At 33.4% G+C, this 9,133-nt stretch overlaps 1 long non-coding RNA gene across 12 annotated transcripts; it reads left to right on the forward strand.

Annotated features, from left to right (window-relative positions):
* Window positions 1-227: 227 nt before the first annotated feature.
* Window positions 228-7,998, forward strand: LOC109220550. 12 transcript variants are annotated; one of them, XR_002067116.1, is made up of 5 exons: window positions 228-782; window positions 867-2,804; window positions 3,247-6,689; window positions 6,780-6,841; window positions 7,629-7,998. It is a non-coding gene; the product is annotated as an uncharacterized LOC109220550 (long non-coding RNA). The 12 variants fall into 12 exon arrangements; XR_002067117.1 differs by having other exon boundaries at window positions 228-762; XR_002067118.1 differs by having other exon boundaries at window positions 228-686.
* Window positions 7,999-9,133: the final 1,135 nt, after the last annotated feature.

The following is a 9,133-nucleotide window of genomic DNA, read 5'->3' on the forward strand; positions in this document are numbered from 1 at the left end:
CCTTTTGAACTAAATTGCGGATTAACTTTTGTTGACGTAAATAGCTCCCATTTTTCTGTTGAGATGTGTTTTTAGGTTACAAATGTTTTACATCATATAATCAGAGGTCTTACTTGGTTCTAGGTGCGTCACGCCTAATTTCTTTGTTTAGCTCACCAGGTTTAAGATATGGCCTTTTATGGTTACAAATACATACACCTACTCTCCCCATATCCCTCACAATGGGCATGCATGTTATTGTGATTAGATAAGGTAGCAAAATATTACTAATTTTATTATGTCATTGATGCCTTTAGCAGTGACGACATTGCATAAGACTTCATGTCATAAATTAGATCAAATCAATAGGCAAACAAAGTATTCAGTCCTATTTTATGTAAGATTGTTTTCCTTTCCCACTCTCGCACTTCACCATGAATGTTCAAACAGTTTCAAAATTTTGACCAAGGTGTTGTGTGTTCTCTTTCACCTGAAGGCAAGATTAGAAATTGGATGCCATTCTGCCACAGATTCTCATTATAAAATCATTAACTTTGAGCATGATATGCTTTTCTTTTTTGCACTATCTCCTGAGAAATAATTAAGATGAAGTCCCGCCATGGGAGACTTATAACCTTGAGGGATTCTGCTTATTATTAAGGCACACAATTGAAGGCTCATCGAGATTTATCAAGTTTGCTTGTGAGGTACATCAATTATTAGGAAATAATAGCTATGAGTGCTACAAACGGTCTAACGAGCCTCTTCTCTCAAAAAAAACATGTGCGGGCAAGTCGATCAAAGTCAGAGCGACTTTTCATTTCCTGTTCGAAAATCATCATTAAATTCGTTAAAAACAACCGGCTTCTCATTCCACTTATTTTCAGATGCCCGTCTCTTCGACAACTTTCATGTGCAACAAATGGAGGCTAAAAAACAAATCGATGCGAAAAATCTTGGTTTCCATCTCCAAGCACCACGAATTTAGGGTCAACTACACCTTTAATTTCTAATGGACGCCAATTTGTGTTTGTTTTCTTTCTCAATGCCCCATTACAGGTTTGTCTTCCTTTTCGCTTAATTTTCATAGAAATCCTAAATATGTTATTTCTTTCTTTCTCCTGTTTTGGACTTAGCTTCTGGGTTCGTACCAAAGTTTTCCATTTTGATTCCAATTTGTGAGTGTCTTCTATGATTTTTGATTTCTGGTGAGTTTTGTTCCGATTTTACCTTTTTGAATTTGGTTGAGTATCTATTTATGTGAGTTTTCTCTTACTCCATATATAATCCTTATGTAAATTCCTCTGCATGAGACATGTTATGCTGGCTTTCCTTTTCTAGCTTCTGCATTGGTTTGTTTATTTGGTATAGAGACTGAAAATGAGGTTGTGTTTGCATTATGCTTAGAAATGCACCCAAGCTGTTTGTGAATATGCTTAAAACAATTGAATTTTAGTTTACTGTGTTTTTCTTAACAAAAAAAAGAAGACGACTTAATAGTTGCGTTTCTTTTACAAGTTATATAAAGTTAAATAATTTAGTTCAATGTATTAATGTGAAATAAAATAAGTTCCTTTTATTCAATCCAATAGAAAGAGGAACTCACAAGGGATGGCCAGTGTAACACTGATAGTTTCCTTCTTTCTTAATTGCATGATTATAGTTCTTCTTTTAATCATAAGACCTTGATGTTCCAGAGATTCATGCAAACTATAGAGTAAAGATATCTAGCTAATCCATTTAAGTTTTTTGGGGAAAAAATGAGTGGAAAAAAAATGAATAAGAAAAGAAGCTCTATATAATAAAATAGAAATTGCGGACTGAACTTTAGTGCACAGGAGGAGGATTCATCAATAGTTAAACTACCCTGCAGCTTGCTTAAATGTAAAACAAAAGCAAATAGGACAAACCTAAAAAATATATTGGTTTTGATGAAAGTAGTTTGATAGGTTATCTCAAATGACTTCTAGATTTTTGATTGTAGAGTTAAGATCTTATTACTTGTAAGGGACCCCTTTTCAAAACATATCTACAATATATATAGTAGATAGATTTTGAAGACTAAATTTACATCTCGTAGACCAGTTGGTAACTACGCTTCAATCCTCCAACTGAACAAGCTATTGCACAATATATATCTTCTAATTTAGTTTAGACAATCATGTAGACTTGTAATGTGAGAATCCCTCTTGACCGATGAAGAGTTTAGCAACCTTTCACATATATTTTTCCATTTTCTAATTATTTCTATATATGGTATTTTAAGCATTTCACATGTATTTGGCAATTTTGAGTATTTCATTATACAGCTCTACTTTGATTTTTTGGTATGATATTTTTTAAAAAAGGAGACATTTGTAGATTTTGTTATGCTTTCCCTCAATTTACTATTCTAGGTGACTTTGAGTTGTATGGGCAAGTTGTCCTAGTGTTTTGACATTCTAATTTTTGTTGTCCGTTAAATGATTCGTGACTCACTAGCCATTAATTTGTTTTGACATTTTTGTTGCTGATCATGGTTCAGATGTTAATTTGGATTCACGTGCAGATTCAGATGATTTTTGTTTTGTGTGAAAATTAAAAGCTATCGATGATGAAAGGGATGAGAAAAACATGAAGCAGAATGGCGGCCTAATACTAAAGAAGAGGCCAATGAGTTTAATTTGTCAAAAGCCGTGGTTTTCTTAATGTTGGTTCAAGTTCTTGGCCAACACTCATACAAGAAAAGAATTATAAATGCTAAATATGTATTTGTATTTTTAGGAACTTGAAGGAGGAGGACATAACTCCGAATCTCTCTAATCTCCAAAGAAATATAAGAGAGTGTGAGTATCTTTTCTTCTAAATTCTTTGTAGAATTATTTTTTCATTTCTCAAGTTATTAAGCTAGCGTTTGGCCATAGATCCCAAATTTATTTTGAAAAATCTGATTTCGATGAAGTTTGGTTTGAAGATGAAAATGTGTTTGGACATACGTTTTCAAACCATATTTTCCAACTTTATTTTGGAAAAACATGTATATAATTCCCAAGTTTTGGAATTTTGGCCCAATAGCTGATTTTGGGATTTGAAATTTGGGATTTGGGATTTGGGATTTGGCCAAAATATGGGCAAAATTTATGGTCAAACATGAGTTTTGAAAATAAATCCCAAATTTATTTTGGCAAAACTCATGGCCAAACGGGGCCTAAGTTAAATACCTACTGACTATGTTACCATCAAATATATTCCAAAATCTTTGTACTTACGTTGTCACATGTTCTACAGGAGTTCAATGCATATTGAAAATAATCCCAAAAGGGATATTTTTGCCTAGCCAAAATATGTCAGTCAAGACAATAGGCAGTAACTATTCAAAGAAGCAGCGTCTACGGCAGCTTGCCACTGCTACTCTTTTAACAGAAAATGAAGCTAGCTGTCAAATAGGGAAATTGGAGGTAACTCTTCCTTTAATTTTTTTCGCTCACGATACTTTGGCAGGTTTTGAGTTTTCTTTTCTGTGGCTAATGACTTTTTCAGATATTTTATTAGTATCCTAGAGTACGAGCATATGGAATGCATTTGCTAAAAGTTTTAAGACACTTATCTATCTATATTATTATAAAAGTGGGAAGCCCTTAATTGAAAAGTTAAATTACTTTATTACCCTTCTTTTTTTAATAACTCAATTACGTAATTATTGAACGAAAAAGAAACTTAATTACGTACCCTAATCTACACTTAGATACGAACCGACGTGCTCATTCGGAGAATACGTTACTATCTATGACAGGATACGCTCCTTCCTAATAGTATCATGACATAAACCGCTCTACTAGGTTTAGAAGGTCGCATCTGTTGTTTGCTTTCTTCAACCGATACACTGTACTATTGCCGCCTTACAGGAGAAAGGGGAATAAGGGTGCAGCATAACAAAGACAGCGATAATTTTCCATCGCCATTTTAATCTAGCCATAGCAGTTATCTCTCCGTGACTACTTAGGCTGTCAGTGCAAAGAGAAAAGAGTTCGATCTCCTCAGTTAACTTCCAGGTTCTTGAATTCACTCTTGTTTACATAGCAGAAAACGTTCATATCTAGAGAAACTTCTCATGATTCTCAACTATTTTCTGATATGGATACCTTATAAATGGGTTTCTAAATCTACTTTTACAATTTGTTATTGAATTTAGATAGGTTCTGTAAAATGATTGTAATTGTTATTATAGCTTACAATTTGGAGATGACTACAGGAGTAATATTTATTGGTTACTCTAACATGTATTGCTTGAATACGTAATATATTTAAGCAAGCCTGGATTAGTGTTCATCCTCCTATATATAATTTTTAGAGACTGACTGTAGTCATGACTTATCTTTTTATTGATTCAATGTTGCATAATGTATGGACATATGTCCTAGAGGAGGTTGACATAATTCCTTCTCAATGTTAAATATCAGAACTCACGACTCTTAGGTTTGCTTAGTCATTCAGAAGTTGTGGCAATAGAATTGATCACTGCTCTTTTCGCCTTACTCATGTTTATCATGTGCTTAGGTTCTATTTTCATCATTATTCTTATAAGCCACTTGTGGTTCAATAGACATGAATAATGCTCTGTCCTTGGCAGTGATTTGATTAATATTCACTTTGGATTGTTATTCGTTCTTGCTATAAAAACCATAACCCAAGGGTCTCAACACTAATCGGAAAGATTTGATTGATTCACAATAGTCTTGAATCACAATAGTTGTTGAACGTTCATACTATAATAGGAAATTTATGCTTTACTATATTTTTCTCTCAATAGCCTTTGAAATGTCAAAAGATATATAGTCAATTGTTTAAAGACTTTAATGGAAGAGGACTTTCATCATCAGTTAAAGTTTAAAGTGGAATTAGATCATTAGAAATAGTAATCAAGGCGACTCCAGCGCCAAGCGAGTGAAATCGTCGCTTTAGGCCACTGAGAAGTTTAGGCCAAAAAAATTAGAGTTCATGACTTACATACTATTTTGTTCCATTTTGTTTGACATTAATTTTTTTATTTATTTTGAAAAGAATGATATATTTATGTATTTTTAATTTAATTTTTTATAGCTACACAATATTTTTTATACTACAAGTTTCAAAAGTTTACCGTCACAAGGATGTAATGACATATATAATATCACAAGTTTCAAAAATTTTCATTCTTTGTTAAACTTTGTGTGAAGTCAAACTATGATAAACAAAGTAAAGCAAAAAGAGTAATTATTTAGTTGTTATTATAAAAGAAAGTTATTATTAGTAATTGTAAATTAAAGTGAATGCCTTTGAGGCATTAGCAAAAATGATTTCTCTCGATGTCACTCTTCAAATTTTTCTTGAGATTTTTACTTTAGAATTTTCAATTTTTAGGATTGTTCTGCATAGGCATATATTATTTTTTGTTCTTTATAAGAATTTAAATATTCAACTGAAAATATAAATATGGTTATCCAAAACTCAAAAAAATTAGAAAAATCAATTAATTGCGTCGCATCTTAAACTAGAGAATAAGTTTCAAAATAATGTAAAGCCTCTTATAAAAGTTTGGCTTTAGGCCTCAAAATGTATTGAGTCGCCCCTGTAATATTAGTAATTTTAGATTCTGTTGTTTTGGTTTTGTCGGTTCTAGAAGTTATTTTAAAGTTGTGATATGGTAATTAAGTGTAAATGGTTTTGCCGGTGGATCTTTTTCAATGGACAAAACCAGGTATTTTTGGTCATAGTACATACTGTCTTTCAAGGTTAAAAAAAATTTGATTTTTGATGAGATAATTCTTGCAGTTTCTTAAGATTTTAATGACGTAGTTTCTGATGCACATGTTCGATCGAAGTACCATCTTGGTTTAATGTTTAACAACAATTACATGCCATTTGATGTGACTAAATAATGTTCATTATATGCATGGAAGGCTGCAGCCGTATCTCGCCAAATTATATGCCACAACTGTTTGACCTCAAGTAGAAGATGAGATCTATACTAATTAGACGAGCTTATTGAGGTACTTAAACTTTTACTCCCAATGGAAGAATAGGAGAGAGCAAAATCAAATTCTTAATAATTATGTTAATTGCTTATTCTAAATGATACATCACAAGTTTGAGCTCAGAAGAAAAGAGTAATATCCCTAACTGTTAACTTGATAGATAGATTGGGCTGGTTGCCACGCTACTAGCATGCAAATATGATGCAATTTCTCTTCCAATAGTGGATGATATGGTGTTCATTTTGGATAAAGCATACACAAGGAAGAAGATTCTTTGAAATGTTAGCTAACAATTTTCTATCGATGTCAACTAACACTATATTTTCGTCTACCTTCAAACTATTAGTAAAGATCACATTCCTGTAGGAAATAATGATATTCAACACTCTTCAGTTTAATATATCAGTTCCAACTGCATATATTTTTGTAAGAAGAATTCTCAAGGTTGCTCAAGCGGATAAAAGGTTAGTGTAACTCTTGGATTTTGAGATTCTTGGCCTTTTTGCAGTATAGAACGTGTTGCTTTCTTTGACTTTGTACTCCTTTAACAGCTTGTGCTACTTTCGTTCTTCTTGATTGCGCTTTGCCTGATGGAATGTGACATGCTTAAATTGCCACCATACTTTATCGCTACTGCTGTAATCTTATGCACACTTTGTGGTGTTAGACAATGGAATAAAACTTGCAAGTTGCACGCAATCTCAAAGATCAACTTTTGTGAGTGTACTAACTCTGCATTCTATGATTATTGTAACTAATTTCTCATGCTTGCTTTATGTTAACTTTTTTTTTTCCTTTGTTTTTTAGGGAATGTTCAAGATTAGTAGCGAACTTCCACCAAAAGACAACAAACAAAAAAACTAACAGGGGTACATTTGACTGCTTTTCTTAAAATTAAAGGCATGATTATTAAATTTGCAAACAACTTTGGATTGTTATAGCCACACCGGCCACTGGTTGTGTTAGTCACAACAACGTACAAATTTTAAATAGTCACTGACATCAAGTTTTAATATATGTTCCAAGTTTTCTTGTTTTATGAAATGTGGCACTTTCTTTGATCGTTTTGTCGCTCCAACCATACGACGATCAAACATTAATAATTTGCAGACATTTTTACTATATATTATTTCATGTATAAGCGTTAGCTTAATAATATTAATTTTATTTTCTAAATTCATGTAATGTATGATTCGATATACACGTGCAACGCACGTACCGAGAAACTAGTTCTATAAGGTTATACTAATTTGTTATATAACTATTTGATGGAAGTACAAAAATGTAGGTTCTAGACTTCTTTTTCTTTTTTAAAGAGCAATAAATCGTTTGATCCTATTGTTATCTAGATTTTGTTTCTTTGTATGATAGTTAGTATCAACATGTATCCTTATAAAAAAAAAAGGAATCAGCATGTATTACAAGGACATGAATCTATTGAAATGTTATAAAAGGATATTTTGAGAGATCGCGAGAAATTATTCAGCTATTCATTGTTATTACTTGGAACCTGCGGTGAATCATTTGATCGAGATTTAACAATTAACAGGTTATCCATCGTTTCTATGATATTTGCGGCTCTTTCCCGAAATAGTCTTACCTATGTGCTTATACATTCTCTACACGTTGTAATGTTACCGATTGTTGATGTGGTAGATTTGGAAGGTGAAGAGGTTGAAGTGAAGTGATAATGTTGAAGCAATTCTAACTACTTCTGGTGTCGATGCCATACGTGACCAAATTAGAAACAGAGACATAGACATCTCACTCACTGCTCACTTACTATACCTGATAAGACAAAGAAGACTCGGAAGGGTCGAAAGGAAACAAAAATCAATGTTGTGGAAGAAAAGCTGGACGCTTTGAAGAAGAGTTCATGGTGTATTAGTTCTACATGTATAGATGTACATGTAGAACTCCCCAACAAATTAGCAATATCGATAACTAGGTGTTTTGAATTCTTCGTTATTTACATATTCATATTTGAACTATCATAACAAATGTAATGCATCATGGTTTGTGTGGTTCAACTGGGACTTTTTCCCTCTCTGTTGGGTCATGTGGAGATTATAAGCTAAGAACTCAGCGAAATACAACAAGATTTCCACAAACAAAGAGACAAATGCAATAAGGAAACCTGGAAACTATGAAGATATGTACGGTTGCTTCCTTGAATATTTAAATACATATGGATAATATTGCCCTTTCAAATATATTCTTAAGAAATGCTCTGTTTCTCTTAACTTTCATATTGTTGCTATGTTCACACGTTGGGCCCGTGCTTATGCACGGAACTCACAAGCAATAGCAAAGAATAGCTTTTGAACGGGATTGGAACAACTTCCATGGGAATTTCTACTTTAAACGTGCTACACAAAATCCAAGTAAGCAGTTAAAGCAGGTAAGATAATTAAATCACATAAGCATGCTTTTCTAAGCTAAACAGGAGGTTTCATACTCTAGTATTGTTCAATTAAAGGAGAATCATAGATAAGTATTTAATGAAAACAGGGTTTTTCAACAATTAGCGCGTGTACGCACTCGTCACCTCACGTACACGGCATTCATATAATCATAGTACCAAAATTCTTAGGGGAGTTTCCTTCACACAAGGTTAGGTGATAATAGGTGAATTTGACTATAATCACACCTTAAATAATCACCTTCTTGTGTAGTTTTAATGCTAAAAGTGATGACAAAATGCTCTTATTAGTGCTTTTCATGATTTGTAGGTGATATATGTATAAAGACGGCTAAGGAGCAGTTTTGGAGTCAAAAGTGATGAAAAGAGGCCAACTGGGAAATTTCCCAAGTGACCCGTGCAAAAACAGGCCGAAGATTCAGAGAACTGGATCCACTGCGGTTCCACCGCGACCGCGGTAGAACCGCGGTGGGAAGCAGCTGCAGAAGATTGAGATTCCGCGAGGGTGTTTGGCCGCGGTTCTACCGCGACCGCGGCAAAACCGCGGCAGGCGCAGTAAACTTCAGGGACCAAAGTGTCAATTACGGGATTTTTAGACCTAAACCCTATTTAAAACATTAGACTTCGCCCAAGAGAGGCATGTATTGATTTTTTAGGTTTCTTAGCAAGGAAAAACATTGAGTTGCGTGAACGGAGAATTTTGTGTCAGATGTCAAGTTTTTTTAGCTTTTTAAAATTT

This window comes from Nicotiana attenuata, unplaced genomic scaffold (assembly GCF_001879085.1).
Source record: "Nicotiana attenuata strain UT unplaced genomic scaffold, NIATTr2, whole genome shotgun sequence".
Taxonomy (NCBI): domain Eukaryota; kingdom Viridiplantae; phylum Streptophyta; class Magnoliopsida; order Solanales; family Solanaceae; genus Nicotiana; species Nicotiana attenuata.